Source organism: Canis lupus, chromosome 21 (genome assembly GCF_003254725.2).
Source record: "Canis lupus dingo isolate Sandy chromosome 21, ASM325472v2, whole genome shotgun sequence".
In the NCBI taxonomy this organism is placed as follows: domain Eukaryota; kingdom Metazoa; phylum Chordata; class Mammalia; order Carnivora; family Canidae; genus Canis; species Canis lupus.
The window spans coordinates 32,324,175-32,349,298 of NC_064263.1; the positions used below are offsets into that span (position 1 = coordinate 32,324,175).

A 25,124-nucleotide genomic window follows, 5' to 3' on the forward strand; every position below is an offset into this window, starting at 1 on the left:
GTACCCCTGGGAGCAGGTGTCCCATGCCCCTGGAGAATAGAGATCCAAAGGAGGCACCATGTCCCAGAGCAGCTCTTGCGGGAAGTTCCTTGTATTATATCCCATGGCAGCATGGCTCAGCCCAGAAGGAGCCTGAACAGTTTATCTTTCTGCCTGCCCTCACCTACGAGAAGGCCTGATACCTGTGGGTATCCTGGTAGATAGTGATGATGGGAACGTCCTTTCTTGCTGTCCATTACCTCCTCTGGAGAGTCTCCTTACTTCTCTGCCCAGGACATCAATGGCTTTGGAGACATTGTGCAGGTAGTCAGTTGCTAAATAATGACATTTTAGGCCACAAGGCTGCGGGTAGAGGGGCAGGTACGGCCATCATGTACACTTGTGTAAGTTGTTCACTGCACAAGGGTTAAGGGGGCAAATGAGAGTTGGAATCCCGACTTTGCTCTGCTTTCCAAACCCTGGCCCTGTATGCTCACCCCTGCCTGGAGGAAGGGGAACCTTTTCCTAATTTTAATATGCACAGAGGCACAATAAGGGCCAGTAGAGACCCTGAAAATGCAGCCACTTGGTTCATGAGGGCTATTCTTGCCACTGTTCAGCTCTTCCCTCTTCAGGTCACTCTGACCAAGGGTCACGTTTCCAAAGCTTTGGTGACAGTCGCAGAGAGAGTTCTAGTGCATCCATGGGTCCATCCCCAGCATGTGGGGTCTTTCCTGGGATTGGCAGCGAGAACTGGTGCCTGCGACACCAGGCTTCAGCCCCAGTTCCGTCCTTGGGAGCTGCTACCTCGGTCCTCCCACCTCCCAGCGCCTCTCTTCCTCGGGTAATTGGATTGGGGAAAGGGAGTGTTATTTACTAGTCGCGTGGACCTGTTCCTCTCAGACCCATCTACCCTCCCTTTTCTCTGTCTTGCCAAAGAACAAAGATTGGGGATGAAATAAATTTGATAATAACCAATAAGGACCCCCAGAGAAAATAAAGCAGCTTTTATTAAACTTCTTCCAAGACCTTTTGTGCTGAGCCTCTGCAGGCTCTCTCGGTGGCGCCTTGGCGGGCCTGGCTCTGTCCCTGCCGGCAAGGGGAGCCCTCCGTGGGGCCCTCGTGGTCACCCCTGCAGAAGCCCTGCGATAACTCCGGCCATCATCCCGCCCAGGGCTGTCTGGAGCTGACTCCTGAAAGGCAGTCACAAGCACAGAAGAGCCTCTGGCTGGGTGTCGCCTGGCTCTGTGGTTTGGGCAGAGCGGCCTGTGGGCCAGGCCGAGGCTCCAGGTGGCTGGTGCCCCTGGGGCCGGCTCCGGAGGAGACCGCGTGGAGCCTGGGGGCCTGCTGCCATTCATCCCCGGAGTCATCTCTCCAGGTTGAGTATGGCACGATTTAATGCTCCCATTCCTCCATTCCTGCTCTGCATGACAAATTGTTTTAATAAACATAAACCGGGTAATAATAAAGTCATAATAAGCCCGCAACTCACCTTATATCACTGCAGTTAAATCCTCCCATAAGCCGGCGCTGGTTACAATGACAATTACGGCCGGGCCAATCCGCAGGCAGGCCTGCGTGCGGACAGATTTAATATCGTTTGTAAATATGATTAGTGGGCTGTCATGTTATTGCAGGCTGCTATTTACATTTCTCTCCGGGGTTATACACTCCGCCAAATCAACATTAAGTAGTGGGCCTCTCTTTCCTCCTTAAATCATACATTCCCTCTGCCTGAGCCAATCCCGCTTAATGAAGAAAGGGAACCTGACGGCAGGCGCTGGGCAGATCGGAGCCTCGGCATTTTTCTGAAGACAGATGGGCACCGGGAGCCCCCAGAAAGCTGCGCCGGAGACTCCAGTGGGTGTTCGGGCCCTGCCTGCTGAAGCCCCCTCCCCTCCCACCCACGGCCCCTGCCCCCTCCCTGCCTGCTCGCTTATGAAAAATGTTCAAATAATGAATGGTTGTTGTTTACAGAAGTAATTTCATGCTACATTTCCATTATTGCCTGGATTTGTTTAGCTCCGCACACTACCCCATTGCCTACGATGAACTTTTAAGGAAATATTGCTGGCGCTTCCCGCTCCGCCGTTCCGCTTCTAATGGAAGCCGCTTGCATTTGAGACATATTGTGACACTTCATAACTGTGTGCAAATAAGCATTCTTAAACTGCTAGGGTCAATTAATCATTGTTGCAGAGGCTGATCTGCTCCTGGGGCTCCGGAATCCACCCTACTGGGGAGGGAGGTGGGGTAGGGGGAGAGCTAAGTAGAGGGTGGAGGGTGCAGGGGACAGGGGAGCACCAGGCGCCAGGGCTGGGCTTTCCAGATCATCCCTCGCTGGAGGTAATACAAGTGTGCTCCTCTCTCGTCTTCAGAATAGTTGAGTGTGGGCCTGTGGAGCAGAGTGAGGGATGGCTAGGGCGGGGGCTGCACGGAAGAACGGAATAAAACACGAATACCATATGCCTCCTGTGCCTTCTTAAAGAAATCCTAGACAGGGCTTCGTCTTGAGATGGCCCCCATCCTGGTTACGTTTGCAAGCGTTTGCAAGCGTAATATATTGAAGCGCTCTGCTGCTGCGGTGGCTGCAGGGGTGTCAGTCCCTGCGCGGAGAGTCCAGCCTGGCCGGTGGCTGTAGCCTTCGGGGTGTCTGTCCAGAGCATCCTCACTTCCTAGTGTTGCTCTGAACTGTTGGTGAGCTTGGAGGCAAGAATCAACTCTGGAGCACGAGGACTAAGATAGCCAAACTTTGTGAATTCTTCGTGAAAAAAAGATAAAATAGACTAGCTAAGAGTGTGGGGGACCTCTCTTCAAAGTAAGAGTCGGGATGTGTATTTTACTCCGAGCTCTTTGTTTCCTTCCTGAGTCTCTGTTGAATTGGAGCCGGGGAAGGGCCCGAGGCTGGCTAGGAGGAGCTGTATCCTTATGCAGAAGCACATTCGCAAGTTCAGGCTACATGTCTACACCTGCTGTGGTCTAGGCACTTCTGAGCGCTGTGGATCAGTCTCCTTCCTTCTCTGAGGAGATGATGCTGGAGGGTGATAAACACATCCCCCTCTTGGTGCATACCTGCAAATCCTTACAGACCCCATATGCCTGCACACCTGTCTGCATTTTCTTCTTCATTAATGACTCCTGCATGAAATAATTTTTCCTCCTAATGGCCTATAGTTGCCAAACTTTGTATATAACAGATATTTATTATTTTAATAAAAAGAGATAAAGATACAGGTTTTATTTTTTTTTAATGTCAGGGGAGATTTGAGAACATTTGGGCAAGATTTTCATCCATAAGGGTTAAAATGATGAAGTGTTGGTGCTTCAATGGTCACATATTCCACCCTCTGAAAAATGTGGGTGATGAGTTAGGGTCGAGTGTGTGTGTGTGTGTGTGTGTGTGTGTGTGTGTGTGTGTTTAAGAAGGGCAGGGGTGGAGCTAAGGGTGGCAGGCCTGGGGATGGCCCCCAGGTTCTGAGGCAGTGTGAAACAGACCATGGGTCCTAGAGCCATGTGCTCACCAAGCTTGTCATCCTGTACAGAGATTAGGGCTGGGACCATGGCCAGAGAACCGTCTCAGTCCCCAGCAGCACAGAGGAAGCGTGAGACATAATGAAAATGAGTCGCCCAGCACAGAAAGTGGAAAACGATATTGATTTTCCAGTGCTTGGTTGCTCAGGGGAGCTCAGCAGGTACAACCTCACAAGCTCATCTGCCACCCTGGAGGGCTCCGTGGCGCCCCCTGCCTTGCTTCTCCTCTCCACTCCACTCAACTCCACCAAAGCCCACTCCCCAACCCAGCCTCTGCAAACCCCATGAAGTCCTTGACCTCTGTCCTAGCCATATAGCTCAGAGTGGAAGGGCAGGTCATGGAGGGGCAGAGGAGGCCTCGGAGGGTACAGCTCTTGGCTCTGATGTGTGTGAGAAATGAGACCACTGTCCACAGGCCAGGCTGTGGCCCCAGCTCTGGATCCCTACCACCCACCGCTACCAGCAGGCACTGGAGGAATCCAGAGCCATGATGAAGAAGAGCAAGCTACACCTGTGAGCATGAAGCAGGGAATGGAGGCAGAAACTCCAAAAAGTAGCCCTGGATGTAAGGCCAGGGCAGCCCCACAGAGCCTCACACCCCCAGGAAGGGGCCACTGCCTGCAGAGCTGCTGTTACAAGAGGGGGCTTTGGCGTCAGCCAGGCCTGGCCTGGCATCCTGGCTCCTTCATTTGCCACTCTGTAAGTGTAAGCAAATTATTGAGCTTTCTCGAGACTCAGTAGCCCGATCTGCAGAACAGGGATAATAATCCTCTCCTCAAGGGAGGCGAGAATTGTGAGAGTACCACTGCAGAAAGCAGGTAAACCTGCAAGGAGGATGCTCTGGACAGACACCCCAAAGGCTACAGCCACCGAGCCCGGCTGGGCTGTCCGCACAGGGACTGGCAGCCCTGCAGCCACCGCAGCCTGCAGGTAAACGACTTAGCACTTGCTTGGCTACAGTGTGCTCCTGACTGTTAGCTACAATAACGATGATAACAATGAAAAAAACCAAGGACCTAAGGCAGCTGGGGTCCACATCTGTTCCCCATGCCCTCTGTTTTCATTTCATGGATGGTACCACCATCCCATTCTTGCCTGAGGCAGAAACCTTGAAGTCATTCTAGAATCTTCTCTTGCACCCCATAGCGACTTAGTTGTATAGTTCTGTACATTCCACTTTCCGAACATCCCTCTATTCTCACTGCCTCCTCTTCCTTCCAGGCACTGCAGTTTCTCTCCTGGACCATCACAGTGGCTCCAGATCGGCTTCCCCAGGTCCACTCTCTCCTGATCCACTGCCTTCGATACCTGCGTCTAAAGCATGGCAGGATGTCATCACACTCTTCAGTTGTTCAGTTGCTCCTCTGTGTTCTGTACCTGCCCGCACCCCCCGCACCCCCCCCCCCCCCCCCCGCGCTGGGAGTCCAGGGCATGACCCTTGGACTCTCCCCACTCTCTCCCCAGTGCCTGGAACAGAACAGGCTCACTGAACGATTGCTGAGTGAGTACATGGTATATACCTGTGGCCCTTCTACCCTCCTCCATCCCAAGGCTACTGGTTCTGAAGTCAACACTTTGGACCTGGACCCAACTGCAACATGTTAGAGGCATGAAGTGGTGGCCTATGGCAGGTGGGTGGACACTGAGGAATGGGCTAATGGGGGCAGAGCTGCAGAGGCTGAGGAAGAAGAAACAGTGGGCAGAGACAAGGCTGTGAAGAGCTTGGGATGTCTAGTAAGGATTGTGCACTTTACTTTGTCGGCCTTGGGGAAGCCCTTGAGGGTTTCAGGAAGTTAGAGGACATGATCTGATTTCTTAGAAAGGTTGCTTTGGAATGAAGGAATGTGGTGTGGAGACCGGAAAACCAGATAGGAACCGCCTGCCAATCGGTTTACATAAGAATTGAGAGTGGCCAGCCAGGGTGGTGATGGTAGTGGAGAAGGGGACCAGGTTCAAGAGGCATTAAAGAGGTAATATGAGGGACATCTGGGTGGCTCAGTGGTTGGGCGGCTGCCTTTGGCTCAGGTCATGATCCTGGGGTCCTGGGATAGAGGCCTGTGTCTGGCTCCCTGCAGGGAGCCTGCTTCTCCCTCTGCCTATGTTTCTGCCTCTCTCTGTATGTCTTTCACGAATAAATAAAATCTTAATTTAAAAAAAGAGTTGAAATTAATAGCTTTGGTGACTGTTGAGTTTGAGGGAAGAGAAAAAGAGAAGTAGAGGACCTAGCAGGTTGCCAGGTTTCTGGAGAATTCCCAGGCCATTGTGTGATGGTAGTGCCATTCACCAGGATGCTAAATCCAGGAGGAAGGACAGTCTGGGCCAGGAGGGGTGGATGGGAGGAAAGTCTTGTCCTCCATTCTGAACACGGGACACCCAAGGGGAGATGTGTGGAATCTGCTGGCTGTGGGGGCCAGGAGCCTGCTTGGGGCAGGAGACAAAGATGCAGGGGCCGTGGTGTAAAATGCCACAGTGAAAGAAAGCACATCCTGGGCTGCAAGGAGGTATGTTCAGCAAGAGAAAGAGGACTGGTTCAAGGCCCTGGAGAGCACCAATATCCAGGGGGCCAGGGGAGGAAGGGGAGAAGGAAGGAAGTGAGGAGGGGCAGCTAGTGAGCTAGGGAGAAAGTAGAGGACTGTAGGTCCAGAGAAGACAGGAGTAAAAGGCTTCACAGAGGCTTGGCCAGTCCTGCGGCCCACAGAGACTAAGCAGGAAGAAGAGACGTTCAAGATGTCTTGGGAGGGAACCAGGGGGAAGGAAGGCTTGAATAAGATTCTTTTTTTGGCAACCACTGGGGAGACTTGAGTATATACAGTTACCTACAGGTTTAAACTTCTCTCCTGCCTCCTTTCCCAAACAATGTAAAGCAGTTGAGGAAAATGTGGTTGTATTTAGAGTCAGGGAAGAACACCTGAGTGGGGCTAGGCCTGCTTCTCCCATGATTCCCCACAGCACAGTTCACTCAGAAGAAGGGGCTGCCCTGAGGATGCCCCCTCAGCAGGGACTATGCAAGGGTCCCGGCCATGAGCTCAGAGCAAAATCAGGATTGGATGAGGTCGAGGTGGGGTCATGACATGTGGAGTCAGGGTGCAGTCACTGGGTGTGCAAGGTGAGGTCAGGATCAGAGGAAGACGAGGGGTGAGACTGGAGGGTCAGGCTACAGAGGTATCCAGTGCCTGAGATGCCAGTGGGAACTGGGTGTGGCAGGTGGGGTCAGGGTGGATGGGCCTCAGCCAGAGCAGGAGGGAGCGGCCACCCTGGGAGGTGACTGTGATGGGAGCTGCTCTACCCCTTGCCCCACCCCCATGTGTGTGCATAAGCGTGTGTGAGTGTGCACATGTGTGTGACATGTATGTGTGACACATGTGTGCGTATTTTGGATAATGTTATGTTTTCTAAAACCACAGAATGGACGGGGTATTTAATCAGAAACTAGGTTCACATCCCTCAAAGATACAACCAGACATCCCATCCCATTTCCCTGATTATTTCTCAAAGCCAAAGAACTCTGGAAGCAATGTAGAGAGGGAGGACCTCTGGTGCTTCATTGGCGGGAATGGGGCAGGGGAGTAATTGGTAAAAAGTGCTCCCTCCCCCGAGTCTGGAATGTTCTCACCCTGCAGCTCTAGTGCCCTGGCAGCTAACCTTACTGATTCCAAATTGTTCTCCTCCCACCTTTGTCAGCATCAGAGTGAATGGTACCATCTTGCCCCTCTCCCTCACACATGCCCAATCCATTCTATTCCTTCCTTCCCTCTCTTCCCCTACCTTCTTTAACTCAACAAATATTTATTTGGATCTGAATATACAAAGATGAACAGAACTCAGACAGTGACCTCTGGGGGTTGGTTATCCCTCAAAGCAGAGAGTCAGATGAAGAGAGGATCAGCCAGGCTGTCACTGAACATAATAGGTGCCCAATAAATATATACTGAATAAATGAGGGAACAAACTTAGTAGTGTGATAATGGATTATAACGGAGTAAGGCACAGTGATAGGAAAGAAAAGAAAACTTTCCTCTTCCTGAGATCAGGGAAGACTTCGTGAGGCTGGTGAAAACCTGATGAACCTGCAAGATTTGAATAGGAGCTTACAGGTGGTGCCAGGGAAGGACACTGAGCAAATGTCAGAACAGACGGAGGATAAGCAAAAGGGAGCAGTCGAGTGTGTGATTGGCACAGCCGGGGCACAGGGCATGGGGAGCAGGAGGTGGCAGACATGCCAGGGGGAAGCTGGCTCTTGTCACAGAATGCAGGAAGCAATGCTTCCCCCTGAAGGTGAATGGGGGCTCCTCCAACAGTCTGAGGGGAAATGACCAGGCAGATCCTGGTGAAAAGGAGCCATTTGGGTGCAGATCTGTGGGACCCAGTTGTCGAACAGAGGGCTGTGCCTGGGTGCAGTGGCCCATGCTCAGAAGGGCCCCGAGCTTACTTTTTTTTTTTTTTTTTTTTCAAGCTTACGGTTTAATGCTCCATTGTTACTTTCTAGAAATTCTTAAAATTTTATCTTGGAATTTGCATTTTGTAGGTGAAGCCCAAGGGGACAATGGAGCATGTGCCAAGGGTTGGAGCACAGTCCTATTTCCAAACTTCCTGGGGCTCCTGCTCCTACTCCTACTGCCCTGCTCATGGCCCCTTGCTGCCTCCCTCCACTCCAGGGGCAGAGGGGGATCCTCATTCTGCATGGGCCCTCACCCCAGCAGGGGTCTGGATACAGACCTGGGGAAGGCCAGGGACACACCCCACAGCTTCTTGGGCAGGGCAAGGCTGCAGCCATCCCTGCCCACCCTGGTCTGCCAGGGTCAAGAAGAGGCCTATAGTCCGCTCCATCGGGGCCTCTCACCCAGCCCCCATGCAGGGACAGGTTCTCAGCCTAAACATGCCCTCCCTGCGTTGTCACTTGGCAAAGGGCCTTTTCAGTTTGTGCAGGGATAACAGATGAGGCACGTGGGGTATAAAACAAGGCAGGCCCTTTCCTGACCATCCCACCATTTGTTCTGGCTTTATCTTCCTGGTGTGGCCGCCATGGGATGATCAAAAGACAAGATGTATCATTGCTACTTATTGCAGGTTTCAGGGGGGTTCTTTATAACTCCGTTTCTGTGGATTTGTTTGTTGACAAAGACAACTGAGCCTGCCCATGGCTTAGGTTGCTATAAGGATCTTCACCAAGGTACCCCTAGGAATTAAGAGTTGGGGCTTTGGCTCTGCTGCTTACCCCTTTTGGAAATGTGGACAAGTTACTTTTCCTCCCTGAACTTCAGATCCCTCATCTGTAAAAGGAGGACAGGAATATACCAACTTCATGGTACCATTGTGAGGATTAAATGGGATAAATCCAAAAAATTGCTGAGTAGAGTGTTTGACATTAACATGGCTATTAAACAATCAGAATAATAGTCTTACTATGATAAGAATAACGGACACTTGTATTGCACTTACTGTGTGCCAGGTACCACCTCAGGGCTTTACGCCTATCAGCTCAGTTCTCAGCACAACTTTGTAAGTCAGGTCCATTTTACAGTTGAAGAAACTGAGGCACAGAGAGATTAGAACTTGTCCCAAATCACACAGCTGGTGGAAGAAGCAGGCTTACAACCCCTGGTCCTCAACTGCAGGCTCCAGGGTCTGTGTTCATAGCCTCATAGCCACAGTGCTACTCAAGGCCTTGTTTGTTTAAATAAGTGCTCAATAAGATGATAGTTGCTATTTTTCTATTTCTTACAAGCATTTTTCCTCACACACAGGCATAGGCTCCTATCCTTATCAACATCACACACACACAGATGAGAACTTACCTGCTGGGGCAGTGGAAAATCGGGGCCCCAGGATCATCCCAGAAGGTCACTTTTGGGGAGCATGGATGGACCCTGTAGGGAAATCAGGACAGACAGAGCCAGACCAATGCAGCCGGAGGATGCCCACCGCCTCCCACCAGGCCAACCAAGGGCATGAACAGGAGCCAGAAAACAGAGGCTGGGGCCGGGCTCTCAGCCAAGCCCACTGAACATATTGAGTGGTATCACGTGAGTTCTGGCTCGGGCAGCCGGGTCTCCCATCCATGAGAAGTGGGTTTCCTAGTTCCAGGAAGACAAGAACAACCTAAGCCTGCATTACTCTGTGCTGTGATTCAGGGCAAAAGCACTGAGTATGGGCCCTGCAGAGGTAGTAAGAAAAGGAGGTGTCCCTGTGTCTCTTTGTGTCCCCACCAAGTGGTCCTCTGGCCCTGCTTTTATACCTCTGGACATAGGGGGAACTCACTGCCTCCTGAGATGAGCTCACCTGCCTGCCTCTAGCTCCCCCCTCTCTGAGCCTAACTGGGGTCCTTCTGTGACACACTGGGAGCTCAAGGACTCCACTGTCGGAGATTGAGCTCACTCCAGGCCAAGACCCTTGCTTGTTGCATCTGCTCAGACCACCTCAGGTCACTCCTACAGTAACCAGGCCTGGGATGGTCCCGAGACGCTGGTCTGTTTGTGTCAGTAAGAGTCAATTTGTTAAATATTCAGGAATTTTGCAAGTCTCTCGCTAAACTATTGGTAGCTTAAAGTCTGCCACAGTGGAAATATTTACATCAAGGAAATTGGTAAATCCTACAAATTAAGGCCTGTTTTCCCCCTGGAGAGTCAATTTACTAGCACACCCTGACATGGAGAGCCCGGATTCTCAGAGGCCAGAGGATTCCTGGCGTGTGTGTGTGTGTGTGTGTGTGTGTAAATATGAGCATGTATGTACATATATGCATGCATGTTGCACTTGTGGGTGCCCTTGTATGTGTCTGTAGAAACATGCATGTGTAGGCATGAGATGCATGTTGGCGTGGCCCTCTGTGTTTCTCTGGTAGTGCGTTCTCTGACAACCAAAGCTACCCATGGAACTAGAGTTTCCCATGGTAGGAAAAATGTCCCCCAGAAGTCTCAGAAGAGGCTCAGAACGTGACCATGCAGGCTCTTCCACCCAACCCCAGGGGCCTCAGGCCCACCTGCATTACAGCAAAGGGCTAATAAGCCCATTGGTGACCCCACAATCCCTGCAGCTGGTCGGCAGCCACTGGCTAGCTCTGTTCACACACTGCGTTCTGATTCATTTGGTGGTTCTTTTTTGTTTTAACACTCCCAGAAAACAAAGTTCGGTGACTTTGAAAACTCTTAAGTGTGAAGTAGTTAAAACAGCAACAACAATAACAAATTACCTGCGGTTAGTAAAGAGATCATCTTCAGCTTTTGGTGTCAAATACTGTTCACACCAAATCCAGAGGAGACCGGTTAGAGGGCAGAGCCGGAGGGGGCTGGTTACTAAGGCAACTCCAAACTGAGGGAAAAGGCAGGCTTCGGAAACAGGCGGTGGCTGAGCTGGGCTAGGCACTTGTGGAAGGAGTCGAAACTTCTCTCAATCGACAGAGGTCATCAGCCCAGACAGATGGGCGTGCACCCAAAATGAGAGGACTGACCACTAAGTGATACTGTCACTTTCCCCGTGTTGGCCATGCACCCGGGGTGCTCAGTAAGTGGTGTGTTTTTTCCTTTTATTTAGGGTCTTTCTTTCTTTCTTTCTTTCTTTCTTTCTTTCTTTCTTTCTTTCTTTCTTTCTTCCTTCCTTCCTTCCTTCCTTCCTTCCTTCCTTCCTTCCTTCCTTCTTTCCTTTCCTTTCCTTTCCTTTCCTTTCCTTTCCTTTCCTTTCCTTTCCTTTCCTTTCCTTTCCTTTCCTTTTCTTTTCTTTCTTTCTTCTCTCTCTCTCTCCTTCCTCCTACCCTTTTTTTCTAGGTAAGCACTAGAGATGTCTGCATAACCCCCTCTGGACACTGGTTAGAGACTAGGATGTGAAGATAATGATCCAGGCTCTTCCTCTCATCTTCCGTGAAGGTCTGAGAGGGAAGCACTTTGTTGCCACGTCCCTGAAGGGAGGAAGCCAGGGCAGAAGGCCTCTGCCTGCACCGGAGGTGCCAGGGTAAGGACCTCAGGACTCACTCACTCTAGTTGTAACTGGTCCCTCCTCCTGGGGAGCTCTCAGAGGCCTGGATGGTAAACTTTCTGAGTAAAAGAGAGAGACTGCAGTTCACCGCTGCTGGACAGGCCCTCCTGGCCACAGCGGCCGACGTCAGCAGCACCTGGAGGGGACTTGGTTCTGCCCCCAGTCCTGACCATCCCAAGCACGATAGCTACATTCAGCTGGCTGCACCCACTAAGGGGGATCCCCCCAAAGGAGCACCGAAGGAACCACAGACTAGAGGCTCAGCTTCCTGGTGCCTGGTTGGCTGCCCTCTGGTGGCATTCTAGGGGCTCCCTGGAGATGACTCAGAATGGGGGGGGGGGGGGCGGGGAGTGGCAAATGAAGATATTTAAGCCAAGCTCTGTTGTTATCTGCTTTGCATAATAGGCTTGTTTGTACAAAAGACTGAAGAAAAGGGTTCAGTTACTTTTTAAGAATTGCAAATCATTGCTTCGGGAGCAGTCATTTCATTGGGTAGGTTGGTGAATAACCCTGAGGGGATTCCACATGGTGGGTGGGGCAGGGAGTTGCATGTATTTTGTGAAAGATTCTTGGGGGTTCTGATTTGCTCTGCCTGAGAGCAGTAGTGCCTAGTGGGTGGGTCAGAGAAGGCCTAGCCAGGCAGACGCCATAGACGGGATGAATCATGTCCTTTCTGTGTCCCTCCTCTAACCGGACATGGGCCCAGAGGCCTGCCTATCCTGTGTTTACCTGCGGTGCTGTCTTGGTGGCCTGGGCCAGGCCTTCCTGTGATCACAGCCTCAGTATGTTGTGCCAGGGAGAGGTGTTTGCACACCTGCCACACCCCAGCCCCAGTGCCTTCAGGTGCCTCCAAGAAGCTGCAAGAGAGAAAAGGAGGCCCCCTTCACCCAAGGGGACAGGGAGTCTTTTCAGCATCACTTGAAGCATGGAGATTCCTCTGACAGAACAAGGGAAGAAGGGCGCCTCTGGAGAGGGTTCCCCAGCTTCCTCCAACTGTCCTCTCAGTGCTTCAGGAGTTGGAACCTGAATGAAAGGGGCTCCCTGAGAGAAAGGCAGGAGGCTGTGTCTCAGGTTGGTCCCACACCTGGAACTGGTACCCTGAGGGGTGAGGGGTGAAGGCCCTAGTCCCAGGACTGTCCTCCCTTCCCAGGGCTTCTGAGCTTTACCTGCCCCTCCCCACAGGCACACCCTGCTCCCCGGGCACGTCCTTCCACTTTCCCCGCTGGGCTCCCAGGATGGGCCCATGATCTTCTCCCCTCCACCCTGCACCCCTTCCATGGACAGACCAGCTCCCTCCTGGCCTGGGACTAGGGTTCCTCCCCTGTTCCCCACCAGCTATCTCAGATGAGCCTGTGCCCGAAGCCCGCATCCTCTAGGGGGCGACAGAGAGACTCCGGGCTAAGCAGCCACAGGGCCTTGTACTCCATGCATTTCCACCCTGACATGCTGGGTGCCCTGGGACAGTCCCTTGCCCTCTCTGGGCCTCCATTTCTCCACTCGCTTTTTGGGGAGATGACTCCCGGTCAGATATACTGCTGTGGCTGAGCTGCTGTAGAGAACCAAGGAGGAGGTAGAGAAGTGAGTGGACAAGCTGCCAGGAAGGAGTGCTGGAGGCTAAGGGGCGGGATGAGGGGTGCACCAGCTGTGTGCCTAGGGTAAGGGTGCATGGCTCCGAACCCCTCCACCTCCAGGACAGCAGACCAGCAACTACAGACAGGCCAGGGGAGCGTGGTGGTGGAGCAGGGTGGTCAGGGACCTACTCCAGGCCCTGTACCTAAGAACAGAGAGCATTGCGTGCCTGGAGGGGCCCTGCGTGCCCTCCAATCGCCTCTCCCTCCGCCACTTCTGGGCTCTCTCAGCTCTGTCTGACTTCAGGACTAATAGATTTGGGATTTCTCTTTGTAAAGACAAATCTAAGCCCAGCATATGGGGCGGGGAGGTTCCTCAGCCCACCCAGATGCCCAGGAATCCTACAGCCTGCTTCCCCGGGGAGGACTGGAGTTGGGCTTAGGGGACGTGGTTGGCCCTGCCCAGGAGGGCGGGAAGTCAAGGAGACTGGAGAGGCCTGGGCCCGACTCTGGCCTCTGCCAAACTGCACCGGTGAGGCCCAGAGGGGTTTATTTGGATTTTTTAATTATCATTTTTACTTTTTTTCTCCTCATGAAAAAGTTTTAATATACACAGTAAATTAAGCCCAGAAAAAGGGAGGGGGCACATTTCATCTTTAATCTATTTACTTCTGAATATTTAACATACAATTCTGGCACCAATCACCAAATTTAACTGGAAAATTACTCACTAATCTGTTTGCTTATTTGGAATAATTGGGTCGGCTGCCAGCGCGAGGATTTCCCCCCCTGTTTAATATCTCAGTTAGTAGTCCAATTTCAGCTTGGCGGCATAATTACTCTGACAGAGCTGTAGCCACGGGGCCTGGGAGTGGGGCTGCTTTTAAACCGTAAATTATGAAGGATTAGCATTTATGAATTTTAAATCAGGGCTGGGGTAGGAGACACTAAAGCTGCTTAACGCTGGGGAACAGCAGCCTCCACTCAGCAGCAGAAGCCGTAACCCTTCCGCTCCCAGGACGTGGGAACCTGGGACACAGGGACGGTGACCCAGGAGACACAAAGGCCAGGGGGCAGGGGAGCTGAAACAGTGCTGGAGCCCGGGGGTTAGAGGGCCTGGGAGGGAGGACAGCAGGGGGCTTTGGCCTCCTCCCCTTGTCTGGCCGCAAGGCCCAGCCTCCCTCTGATTAGCAAGAGTTCAACTCCCATCGCCCCAGAGGCGGGCGTGGAGCAAGGACCTAGGAGCTGAGGTCTGTCCCTGCAGCCCTTGCCTGCTCTCAGGCCAGCACCCTGGGCCGGAAGCATGTGAACGTGCTCAAGAATCCCCATGTGGCCCTGAGCCAGTCCGACCCAGAGCTCCCTGGCTCTCCGTGACTTCCTGTGCCAGTGAGCTGCAGAATGGCCCGCACCACTCCCCCAGGTCCGACACTCTTTGTTCTTGCCTTCCTTGCCTTCCTTCCCCCTCTTCCTCCATCCACATCCCAGTCCCCTCTCTCAAATGGGGTGGCCAAGGACCCAGCTTGGAAACCACATGGACCTGGGTTTGAAACCCAGGTATGCTCTTTGTGAGCTGTGTGACCACAGGCAAATTACTTAACCTTTCTGAGTATCTCCGCTAAATGAAGACAGCAATTCCTACCTCGTTAGGGCTGCCAGACTTTGGTCAGATACCATGGGTGAAGTGCCAGGCAAGGTGACTGGCACCTGGCAGGTGTATTGGGTCAGCTCCATGCTCTTTGGGGTCTCCCCAAACCTGAGTCCACGCCCTGCATTCACTGCCCATTCCCTGTGCCATATCCCTCATAGCACAGGGAAATCTCAGCCTCTGGCCATTCAGCCTGGCTTTATGGTGGGTGCCAGGGGTGGGTCTCAGGCTTCTGCTGGCCCAGGCACTGGTGGCCACTAGGGCAGCGACTCTGGAGCTGGGTTGGCTGTGTCCAAACTCTCACACTGTCATTCACTAGCCGAGTGATCTTGAACAAGTTATTTAGCCTCTCCATGCCTCAGTTTCCCAATCTGCAAAAATGGGAATAACAGCAATAGAATTTTATCATTGTGCTGTGAATAAGGTTTTGTGTGTTAATTAATGTAGCATGTTCAGAAACACACCTACGCACGGTGGGCGTTAGTGGTGGACATTATTTTTATCTGTCGTCCTTACAAGGAAGGGGACTGATGCCCTTTCTGTGGAATCTGCGTGTTGTAAGGCTGCAGATCAACTTTCCTGGGCTTGAGGGATTTCCAGGTTGCCCACAAAAATAGGAGGAAAAGAGGCAGGATCTGCGTGGGCAGAAGAAGGCCACCTAGAACCTCCCTGAGGACTATCTGGACTCCATCACTCTGATTGGGAGCAAGCCGTCCTGACAGTGATCAGACTTCTACTTGTCCCATCTGTGGGCCATGGGGCCTTCCTGTGACCTGCAGCTCTGGAAGGGCTCCTGAGGCACCTGAAGGGGCAGATCCCTGGGGACCAGGCCAGCCATGCAGGCAGCAGAGACGCGAGGAACAGGAGAGAGGGCACAGGGACACAGCAGCCCAGAGAGCCCCTCTGTGTGGGCCAGCCCTCCTTCCCAGGCCGGCCAAGATCCGTGTCCTCCACTGTCCCTAGATCTGAGCTAGACCAGAAGGGTGGGTGGCCAGGGAGGGGTGGGGGCCCCTCCAGGCATCCCGGGATGCGAGGCGAGCCCAGATGCCTCACTCTATGCCTCCAGAACTATGGCTCTGAGCCCACCTTCCCCACAGCCCTCAGCCAGACTCAATAGCACGGACTTTGGCCGTCATGTACATAGGTGACAAGCTGCATAATGGGAGTCCTCTGGCTCTTCACCTCCCCTTTCTGGACCTCATTTTGCACTTCTGAAAGACGAGCAGAAGGGTCTAGGGGCCTGTGATTCAAGTTCATGGCTTGTTATCTCAGCAAATGGACATAGCATGTCACTCACCTGTTCTCTGCAGAGGAGGTCCCACAGCCCGCTCACAGGTCCAGGCTGAGCGCAGTTTGGCTTGTGACATGCTGGATGGACTGGCTGCGACACCATCCATGACCTCAGGCTTAATGACAGACCAAGCATTGTTGCAGCCCACCTGGGGCTCCACAGGCCGTCACACGTATTAATGCTCTTTTAAAAAATGGCCTGCATGATAATTTTGCTTCAGCAAATAAATCCTTAAGGATTCCCCCTTTTACCTCCATGTACCCCACACCATCACCTCCAGCCACCTGGCCTTTAAGGGCCAATATCTACTGGCCTAGAGAAGGGGAAGGGGGCTTCTGGAAGTCCAGACAGACATCAGGCTAGATTCCCAGGGGCCCCCCCAAGATTCCCGGCCCGCTGGTCTGCAACCACGCTGGGATGCCTGATGGATGGGAAGTGCCCGGCTTGTCGAGTCCTTGCTGAGCTTTGTGATAACTCATTATATTTCTTTCTTTACAAATTGCCCCATTAGCACTCCCGAATTGAGCAGAATCATAAAGCCAGGAGCATCTCAGCCTGAGCTGAGCCTGGGCCATGAATTACCTGTTGGCTGGAAGGCCTGCATTTTGGGGAGGAAGCCGGGAGCTGCTGGCTTGGAGCAGGCCCTACATCCTGCAAGAGAAGTGGGTTTGTTTTCTTTAAACTCAAGAGAATAAAAGAGTTCTAACCAAGTCCCACTGGATTTAAATAGCAAGATCTGCCTCACTCTTCATTGGCTTTCAAGCTGGGGGCTCTGATCCCTGTTTGAGGGGTTAAACTCTAACCCCATTAAGCCATTTATGGAAAGCTGACCACCAGGGAGGGAGGCGGCCCCTCTTCCTGCAGCCTCCCTAAAGCCCGCAGCTTCTGAAATTGCTTGTCACTCTCAGTCAGAGGATTCTAAACAAGTAGGCGCTAATCCCCTCTGTTAAGGAGATACTTATTTTGTCTGAAAAACTTCAAAGAGCCCATGACAGACACTCAAAATCAAAATTAGCATTCCAATGAGGATTTAAAAAATAATAATTCTTACAGTTCTGCTGAGGAGAGAGGGGAAGTGACTGGCCAGGGGGCTGGGGGAGGAGGGGCAGCGCCTTTCATCTGCCCACCCTGAGGGGCTCTGGGGATCTGCCCCCACTGGCTGAGACGCTGACCTCCCTCCTCCACGAAGAGGCCAAGGCTGGACCTTAGCCTGAACCCTCCAGGGTAGACAGGAAGTGGCAGCTGCCCCCAGGGACCGCACAGAGGAGAAGCCCAAGGCTTAGGGAGAGGATATGGTGTCCCAGGCCATCAGTTTCTGAGCTGCTGCTGAAGCCAGCCATTTGGTCCAGGGACACCTCGGGGCTGCCCGCCTGAAGGCCACAATGATGTTCTCTGCTCACAGGACCTGCAGGAGTACAGAGAGGCTGCCAAGTGTCCTGGGGCAGCTCAGTGGGGCAGTAGGACGCGGAGCCCACAGCCTTGCCAACACACCTGCCCACATGGTGGCTGAAGCCATGCAGGATCCCAGCGCTCCCAGCAACCTCCCTTCTGGAACCCAGTGAGCCTCCTCTCACCTCCAGGCCTGACCTCTTGCTTTGCTGGGCCATTTTCCCCCAGCTCAGCCTCATGCTGTCCTGCCCCAGCAGTCCAGGAAGATTCTTTAGTCCTCTCGCACCTGACATTTGGGCATTTTCATCTCTCAAGAGACCTTTCTATTCCAGATTCCAAATTCCCAGGCCAAGGAGAGTCCTCATCTCCAGACAGGGCACCGCTCTCTCCCAGTCTCTGTAGCCTCTTCCTGTTTGAAGTCCCCCAGTGGCTCCCTTGGTTTCTGGGCCCAATCCCCCACTTGCTCTATTGGCTCCAGCTTCCCAGAAAGCAGGGGTGGGGTGGGGGTGGGGGGTAGGGGATGAGGGGGGCAATGACCTTTCCCCTCTTACTCACCTTCTCACCTTGTTTGGTGTGGCTCTCTGCAGGGAGGATCTCACACTTGAAGAGGGTTAGTGGGGGTCACAGGGTAGGTCATGGGAGTTCCCAGAAGCCCTCAATTCCTCTCCTCCCCTGCTGCACTACAGGCTGCTTTTCTGAGTCTCCCTCCTGAGCTCTGTCTTCATCCACCTAGTCCCCAGCAGCCCCTCCGCCCTGCTCCAGGGCTGATCCGGAACCACATTCTGCCCATTAGCTCACAGTCCCCCTCAGTATGTAGGCTTGCTCTGTGCCTGACACCACATGGGTACTGACACCCAGGGGCCAGATGCTGCTCTCAGGATGCTTCCAGCCAGATGAGAGGTCAAGCAGCAGGGCAGATCCATCAAAGTGTAAACGGTGTGAGCATTTGACAGGGAAGTCATGGAGTCCATCTGGAGACTTTCTGAGCAGCTAGGTGCCAGTGAGCTTCAGTAGGAAGTCTCCAGGGGATGGAAAGAACAGAGCCATCCAGAAGATAAAGCAGTGGGCAAGTGCAGGGAGGCCAGAGAAGCCTGGGAATGAGAGACTCTCAGTTCAACCAACTGGAGCACCCCTTCCGATCCCTAGCCCAGGTCCCCAGGCCCTCAATGAAGAGAGGGAGAGCTAACTTCTTCTCAGCTGGTTCTCTGCATCGTGAAGACACACTGAGAAGTTGGCAGTCTAACTCCTGAAGGAAGGCTCTCCCCGAACCCAACCATGCTGGCACCATGATCTTGAACTTCCAGCCTCCAGAACTGTAAGAAATAAATTTCTAATTTCTATTGCTTATGAGCCACCTAGCCTATGACACTCTATGGTAGCAGCCCAAACTGACTGAGACAGACTTAATTGGGGTCAAATGCAAACCAAACTTCAGGATGAAGTCCCCTGAATCCAGCCGCTGGCTGTCCCACAGCCTTACTGGGTCCTGGGGGTGCAGGCTGGGGCTGGGCCTGGGATCATGTGCTGGGTCCACTGGTAACCTCCCCATGCATGGCCTTAATGGGGAGGTCAGGATGGCACTGAACTTGGGGCCCCTACTGGCTCTGCCCTCTCATCCTGTCAACCATGCAAGAAGTTCAAGTGAAGACAGCAGAGCGGCAGATATTTCTGGCACCTGACGTGTGCCAGGAGCCATGCTGTGCATGGCGGGGAAGGGCGGTCTTTACCTGGAGGAGCTCACTGTCAGGATGTGACAAGGACAGCACAGTGTGGCAAGGCCTATAAGAGAGGAGCATATGGCACTGGGGAGCCATGGAGGACAGGGATTCACGGGGAGAAGGGAGAGGTGATACTTGAGTTGGAGCAGAAATCTGCTCAGAGGCGTCTTTCTGCAGCTGGGACCCACCTAGCTTCTTAAAACCCCAGGACCCCAGCTATCCCTGAACGGTGAGCAGCTCAGTGGGGGGAGCCCACTAAGGAAGCACAAAGTGGGTGGCCCAGCCCTGCCCACAGCCCGTCGCCGTGGAGGCCGCTGCTGCGTCCTCCTCAGCAGAGCCCCAAGGAGCCTCGCCTCAGTTCCCCCATTCCTTTGGGCATTCCTGGACTTCCTGGGGATGAACTGAGTCTGCCTGTGGGCCACGCTTGGGCAGGAGAGGCAGCCTGAGCCCTGCCTGCCGGAAGCCGGGGAGCCACAGCCCGAGGTGGGAGCTGGCCTGCCTCCCAGGCCAAGGTTGAGTTAGTTGTAGCTCTTAGGGCCTGTGGGGCCTGCACTCTGCAGCCAGGGTTTATCTGCCTCTTGCCCCCACCTGGCCACTAAGCCCGATGCTGGTAATGAGCATCTCCTGCACCACCGTGGCTCAGAGGAGGCCTCCTGGCAGCCCAGCCTTGTTCTCATTGTCCTGCTCCAGCCCAAATGCACCAGGCCCAGGCCTCAATCATGATCAATGGGCCGAGGATGTGCTGACAAGGCACTTTCATCTTTTCTCAAGGCCGGTGTTTGAACTCCTCCGAGCAAGCGGCCTTCCCAAACGGGCCTGTCTTCTAAGAAGGCGGCCAATCTCCTTTCCCTTGCTTCCTAAGCAGGCTGATCCTGAGAGTTATTGAGGCACAAAAAAGGAGACGTTCAAAGGCAAATCTAAATTACCGTCCTCTTCAAACTGGGGAAAAGTCTTATTAAGTCACCTGCGTGTGAATCCCGGCCTATTTCTGTCTGCAGACCTTTCTTCCTTTGTGCCACATAAATGGACACATCTTATTGATTTTCTTTCAACCTGGATCACCTCCATAGCTGTGAATATGGGCAGACAAATCCCACTTCTTCCTCGCCAGTGGGGCTGCGGAAGAATGGGGGCGGCGTGTCTGGGAGCTGCTGCACCCTCCTCACCACCCACTGTGTGCCTTCCCACAGGGCTGGAGCCAGCCCTGTCCCGGGGGAGGGAAGGCACCGTGAGCCTGCGGGGAGGCTTTGGGCTGGGGAGCTGGCAGCCGGGGCCTTGCCTGCCCTTCCTGGGTAGTAGGACAACTCCAGGGACCCTAGAATTTGTCCATCTCTGCCCTCAGCCTGTTCTCCCATTTCCTGTGCCTCCTGCCGCTCATCTGCTGCGATTGTCCCACCCTCAAGCCTTGCCACGTTGGTCACCCCATTCCAGCCTCGACTCCTTGCTCAATAGGCCACATATGCTTCTGCCTCAGGGCCTTAGCAGTGCTGTTCTCACACCCAGAAAGCTCTTCCCCCAAGCACCCTCCTTCAGTCCTCCACTCCTTTAAGTGGCTGGCCCACTGAAAATGGCACACTGCACTCCCCACTGCCTAGCCTCCTCCTGCATTTTATTTTTCTGCATAGCCCATATTATAACTGACATATTGTACATTTTACTTGCGTGTGTGGCTATCTCCCCCCAACTAAAATCTAAACACCCCATCAGCAGGAACATTTGCAGGACAGGCCCAGGTGTGAAGGTGTTTCACCGCGTCCGATCCAGCTGGCCAGGACAGTGCCACAGAAATGCTCTGGGTCCCCAGCTGCCCTCTACAAGCCGCACCCAGAGGATGGATCCTTCTGTGGGGACCCCAGGGCTGCTGCCCACCTCCCTCATTATGTTTCTAGGCTGGGAAGTAGGTACAGCAATTACTAAACACCATGGTCTTGAATGTTCACATCTCCCTACCACCCCACCGCAAACTCATATGTGGAAATCCTAATTCCCAAGGTGCTGGTATTAGGAAATGGGGCCTTTGGGAAATGATTATAAAAGAGGCTGCACAGAGCTCCCTGGCCCCTTCTAGCATGTGAGGGCATAGCAAGAAGTCAGCAGTCTAGAGCATGGAAGAGGGCCTTCCCAGGAACCTGACCATGCTGGCACCCCCATCCTGGCCTTCCAGCCTCCAGAATTGTGAGAAATAAATTTCTATGGATTATAAGCTCCTCAGTCTTTGGGTTTTGGTATACAGCCCTAGTGGTGTACAAACCACCCTGGATGGCTGACAGGAGCCCTGGAGCTAGGCCTGGCTCTCCCAGTGTGTGTCCCCAAGTGACTCTCCTTCCATCTCCTGACCTCAGTCTTCCCACATGCAACATGAAACCCAAGGACCCCACTGTAGGCCTGATAATCAGAGCCCCTGGCCCCTTCTGGGGGAAATCATAACCACCAGCTGGAGGTGCTGGGGTTGCAGGCAGGCAAGCCCAGCAGCTAGACTGATCTCATGTTAGTTCTCATCTTTGGGCTTCACTCAGCCAGGAGGGTGGTTTGAGAGCCTGGGATAGAGTGGAACCTTGGGGCCGGGCCCAGAAGAGACAGGTAAGAGGGTGGCAATGAGGGAAGCACCCCAAGTCATTACTTCATTCCCTCTGTTCTTGGGTCCAAAGTGAGCCACAGGCCAGGTGCCCAGCTATGAGGATCAGAAGGCCACCAAACCTGACCTCAGCCCCCAAGGAGACTACACTGATCAATTCTTCATGTTTGGGGTCAGGGTGAGGAGTTAGTAGCTAAGAGTCTCTGACTCAGGGTACATGACTCTGTCATCTCTGCTTCTCCCAGCTTAAATGTGCTGAGCAAAATCCTGGTCACTAGCTCAGCCTTGAGGCTGACCGTGACCTTGGCACCAGGCACAACCCAGACCTCTTGCCTCAGTGGACACACTATTCTCAGGGCTGCCAGTCTCCTTGCTGGGCTGCACCTGTCTCCACCACGTTCATCTGCAGTCCATGCAGGTGGCATCTCCACCCACAGGGACCCCTCCAGCCTCCAAGAGGCCAGTTTCTCTCCCTTAGTCTATGAACTTACCCAGTGAGGCCAATCAGTGATTCTTGCCTTTCTGGTGTGCCTAGCCATGATGCAAGATACAGCTCCTCCCCATCCTCCCCCAGTACTTACCTTGAGTGAAGTGTGGCCCTCCTCTCTCTAGGGTGCTTGCAGTCACTTCCCAACTGGCCTCTCTGACCCTGACCCTAAACCTTAGGCTGCACTGGGCTGGGAGGATGGGTTCTAGCATATAGCTGCCAATGAGCTTTCTTTAAAAATCTGGTCCCGTATCTACCTCTTGGAAAGCTTGCTTTGCCCTTGGGCCCAGACTAGGGCACAAAATTTAAGAAGGCACTCACTCCGAGAGTTGTGTGAGTGCAGAGTCATTCTTAAAAAAGCAGTGCTTCTGTAAATCTTGTGCCAAACCTTGTGGAAATCTGGGGCCCTGCTGGACTTGTCCCAGTCCCAGCCCTGCATCACCCTTAAATCCAGATAAACTCCATATTCCTTCACTTGGCTCAAGGTACCACCACACCTCAGCCCCAGCCCTCTCCTGCCTTGTCTCCTACCCAATCCCCAGTGCCCCTGTGCCTCCCCCCAACAAAGCACTTGGGGTCATTATTTTCCACGCCCCCCCTACTCCTGGGTTTCTGTACCCCCTCTCCTCCTGGGCCTGTCTCCTCTTGGTCTTCCCTTGGCTGTCACCTTTTCCAGGTAACAGGAAAGCGTGGGCCTTTGGCCAGCGTGGGCGAGGGGTCTCCTCTGCTCCCAGGGTCCCTGTGGGAGGAGGACACGGCACTAACCACATTGCACTACACCTGTCCATTTACCTGTCCCTCTCTCTCAATGGGCGGAGTCATCTTTGAGGGCCAGAGCCATGTCTGTTTTTTTCTCCTCTCCCAGCTCGGGCCTGGCAAGCTCCCCAGAGGTGTTAGATGGATGAAAGAAGAACCCACAAGTGCGCAGGCTCATCAAAGAACGGGCTGTTAGCCCCAGCCCCGACGCACGGGCCCCACTGAGAAACCCCATGCATCTGCTTGCTGGGGAGCAGACAGACAGATGGAAGCCAGCGAGGCCTAGGAATTCTTTGGGGGAAAGAAGCTCATTTCCAAACGGTAGGCATATAGGCCGTGGGAAGACAAAAAAATTTCTCAAAATTAAACCAAAGGAGGGGTTTGGGGAGCGATGGGGCTCCGAGGGATTTATTAATGCACGCCTCCGAGTGATTCTTCCTCCTGCAATCCAGGCACTGGGTTAGCACTGACTTCCAAATTATATTTAATTGGACAATTATTCAAACTGAAAAACCTGCACGGAAAACGAAGGCGGTCCTTAATAAACACCTTGTCTCCTCAGCCCCAAACAGGCAAGTCGTTTACTGACCCAAGAGGCACAATTTTGTCTTTGGTAAATTTATTTTGAAGTAATTGCCGACTCCAGGAGTAACCATTTTTCAAAGGGAAACTTGGCTCTAGCCAGCAGAATAATAAATTGTTCCCTGACCCGTGTGAAGCCTAATCCCATTAGAAGGATGCGCGCTCGGAGGGTGGAGGGTGGAGGGTGGAGGGTGGAGGGTGGGGCGCGGCGCACCCGGAGGCCGGCCCTGCGCACCCGCGCCTCCCCTGCCGCCGCCCCGCAGCCTCCCGCGCGCCCCGGGGCCGCAGCACCGCGGAGCCCACGCTCTCCCCGGGGCGGCCCGCGGCACCCCCGCCCCCCCCAGCCCTGCGCCCCCCCAGCCCTGCGCCCCGCCTGCCCGGCCCGCGGGGGCCCTGAGCGCAGCGCCGCGGCCCCTCCTACCCCCGGCCCCGTCGCCTCCCCCATCCCCGCCGGGACAGCCCTCTGCACCCCCCGCCCCCGGCCTGACCCCCCCCGTCCCCGGCCTGACCCCCCCACCCCGCCGGGCTGGTGCGGAGCTGCGCCCCGGGCAGCGGCCGTCCCGGCAAAGGCGCACGCGCGCCGCCGCACCTTGTCAAGCAGCCCAGGGCCCTGGGGAACCTGCTTTAATGAATAGAAGTACGTTTATAAATAGCTTATCCATATGCAAATGAGCACCTCCGACAGCCTGGAAACTGGCTGGTCTCTGATCGCTTCCTTTTAAGCAAACACACTTTATAAAACACAAAACAAAACTGGGGGCTTTTTTTCAGGACAGAAATGAAGGGACTTCCCGGGCTTTGCAAAGGGATCCTAGCTTTCCTGGAAGACAGGGGTCCGGGCTCCCAGGCGGAGTGTACCCCGGTGCCCTCCCGTCTCTCTCTGGCCTGCCTCTAACTCCCAGGGGGCTTGGTTTTTAATCACTGGTGAACCCAAGTGCCGGCTACCGTGCCTGCCCCGAGGTGGTGTCCGGTAGTGTGGTTCCTGGAGGACCCGTCCTCTGGGGAAGCCTCCTCAGTTGCTTCTTACCCACGATCTTTCTTCAGACCTTGAGTAAAGCTTACAGGACCTCAGTTGGAAAGACCCTCAACAGTGATCAATTATCCTCTTCCCTCTTTTTCCAGTTGGGGAGACAAGCACCGAGAGACCAGGCAGTGTGGCCCAACTACAAAGCACGTCCCAGGCTGAAGCAGAGGTGGCACCTGGGTCTCCCCTGAGTCCAGGCTGTCTCCCAACGTCAGGGGGGGCTCCAGCTCCAGTCTGAGAGGCAACGCATTCAGAAGAGCCCTGGCCGTGAGCAGGTCCTCAGAGAGCACCTTTGGCTACACATCTCCATTTTATAAAGAAACTGAGGCTCCCAGAGACCCCATGTAATACTTACAGGGGGCTTTTCCCAGGCTCTTAGGCATTAATAAGCAGCCTAGGAGTTAGGGCCAGGCACCCCATCACCACCTTTGGTCCTCTTGGGAGCCACAGGGCTTGGGGCTGCTGTTTCTGGCAAGGCCTCGTTGCCTTGGAGGCAGTGACGGTGAACCTCTGGGGCAGGGCAGTTGCCTCTGTGGGGTTCTAATTCCTCATTCACCTGCCCCCAACACATTGCAGGCAGTTTCTGGGCCTCCCAGGGGGGCCATTGCCAC

General features: G+C 53.8%; 2 long non-coding RNA genes across 2 annotated transcripts in view; one reads left to right on the forward strand and one right to left on the reverse strand.

Annotated features, from left to right (window-relative positions):
• LOC125753227 (uncharacterized) overlaps positions 1–5,661 on the forward strand; it is a 52,354-nt gene extending 46,693 nt beyond the window's left edge. The window contains exon 3 of the long non-coding RNA XR_007404505.1: positions 4,732–5,661. This is a non-coding gene — a long non-coding RNA (uncharacterized LOC125753227). The remainder of the gene's footprint in view (positions 1–4,731) is intronic.
• Positions 3,114–16,740, reverse strand: LOC112667588 (uncharacterized). Its single transcript, XR_007404504.1, has 4 exons — positions 16,565–16,740; positions 15,989–16,097; positions 9,306–12,335; positions 3,114–4,824 (listed from the first exon to the last, which is right to left on the reverse strand). It is a non-coding gene; the product is annotated as an uncharacterized LOC112667588 (long non-coding RNA).
• Positions 16,741–25,124: the final 8,384 nt, after the last annotated feature.